The sequence below is a fragment of the Anopheles coustani genome, chromosome 3 (genome assembly GCF_943734705.1).
Source record: "Anopheles coustani chromosome 3, idAnoCousDA_361_x.2, whole genome shotgun sequence".
In the NCBI taxonomy this organism is placed as follows: domain Eukaryota; kingdom Metazoa; phylum Arthropoda; class Insecta; order Diptera; family Culicidae; genus Anopheles; species Anopheles coustani.
Genome location: NC_071288.1, coordinates 82,198,869 through 82,201,147, shown reverse-complemented (window position 1 = coordinate 82,201,147; position 2,279 = coordinate 82,198,869).

The following is a 2,279-nucleotide window of genomic DNA, read 5'->3' as shown; positions in this document are numbered from 1 at the left end:
TGGACGTCCATGTGCATCCTCAGCCCATTCGTCCCCCTGTGTGCTCGGGTAGGAAATAAAAAACCGTGTCACCGATATCCGCGTGTACGGGGTTTATTTTCCCGCTCCCTGTTTAACAGTTGCGCGAGATTATTAAAATTGCCAATACCCGCAGCATTACGCGCCCCGTGGAAGTCATCGGCGTCGTCGTTGTCGTCGTCGGCGACGTCGTCGGTGTCAGGCGGAAGAAAAGCAACAGCAAACCGAACGAAAAAAGACAACATGCAAATCTGCCGCCCGATCGGACGCTTCGCTGCGTCAAGTCACCGGCCATCGGGAAGGATTGGGAAAATTACATTTCTTCTCAAAAGGCCGGCAGCGACCCGCCGGTCGGACGATCGGTCTTTTACCAGGACCGGCGGCATTGCCTTCATCTGCGATCTTCGCCTGTCCAGCAGCCGAAGCCCAGAAGGTGTATCTGCATTTCGATGCTGCTTCGTTTCTCGGGTTCCCTTTTGCCGCACCCGTGCTCTGTCCGTTGCCCGAACCGATCGAAGATGTTCGGTGCTGGTTGGTTTCTTGGAAAACCGTCGGAAGTCGGAACGTCTCTGATACCGCCGGGCTTCGGGCCAAGGGCGAATGGGAGGGAGTTGGTTACGCTGGGAAGGACCAAATAGCGACGAGAGCGACAAGTTAACACACATGCACGCCGATGCAAAACCGCAAACGGTGACAACAGCGGCGGCAAAGACGACGTTGACGATAATGCCCGTACGGTGCTGGCAATGGCGATCCGCCCTACAGTCGGTTACCGATTTGCAGCAACACTGACTTCATATGCCTAGAAATTTATAATGGTTTTCGAGTAAAACAATCCTTTTGTAGTGATATTTATCTGAAATGAAGCAAAACTAACTATTTAATGCTTAAAACTGTAAATTAATTTATGACATCAACAGTTATACAAAATGTAAACTATAATTATAAATCTTTGAGCATACTATATATTATTGCAACCGATTGGAATACCAACATATTTTCAACTTTATTAAGACAAATGAATTACTTGATGAAAACAACTGAATAATAAAAATAATAATTTGCTCTCAAATAAAATAATGCCAAAATTTAACTTTACTCTAACGCCTGATAGTCCAGAAATTTGTCAAGAAAGGGAATGTTTTGCAGTATTTTGGTTCCATTGAACAAACAAAAAGTGGGCCAGAGAGATTTTCACCAACGTTGCGATGAATATATGCTCATTTAATGTGTGTGTGTTTTTTTTTTTTTGCAATACTTAACGTACTGTTATTCATTTGGATTTGCATAAATTTTCATTTGCATAAACGATAACAAACTTCGTTTTTGAATGAAAACTGATGATAATATAATGTATTTTGAGGATATAAAATTGTCTAATTTATGGTCTGAAGATTTGTTCCTTTTCAATATAATACTTCATAACAATTAAGTTAAAAAGAAAAACATTACCAAATGATTCTTGACAGTAAGTGGTGTAACATGTTGCCAGAGAAAGTGTGCGATCATTTTTAAAGGTTGTATTTCGGATAAAAAGCTAAATTATGCCTATACTTATCACAAATATAAGTAGGATTGTTTAATGAAATTGAGTGCCCATTTTTACGCACGCAAAAAAAAATCAAGTAAATTTTCTTTTTTTAGCATAGATTTTTTCAGTTAATCTTGCATTTCATGCAACAGTTGTGAATACAATTAGATTTAGTTTTTCTTTCCGATTGAACGATGGATGTAGACTTGAAAGAACAGACGGTACCGAATACATTTTCGTGCGATGCCTTTTTCCGCAACCGACTGTATCGACTTCCTCGCACGGACGACCAATTTTGAATTAGTTTGCAAATGCCGACCGATGCTTTCGATTTCTTTAAAAATCCAATAAAAATCCACGGATACTGCGCACACGGACAGTTTATGTAGAGCACCCGAAAGGGTCCGGTCGGCTAAGAAACTACAAGTAGAAAAACCACCGAAAAGCCAACGTTCCAAGGCGGGGGTTTGCTTGGCTCGTCGTAACGGGGCTCATGCACACTAAAAGTCGGCTTAGAATATGGCCCGGCCGTATTTCGGTTTCTTTTCTTCAGTATTTTATGCGTTGCTGTAGCTTTTTTTTTGTTTCTCGCTAGCTTTTCTTCCTCTCTTTATGAAGATTCGGATTTCGATTCAATATCACTCGATGTTGATCGGCGGTGCAAGTGACGGCGTTTTTCTTTGGCTTGGAAGGATATCTCCCGTTTTTTTTCCGCTGCTCTGCGAATCTT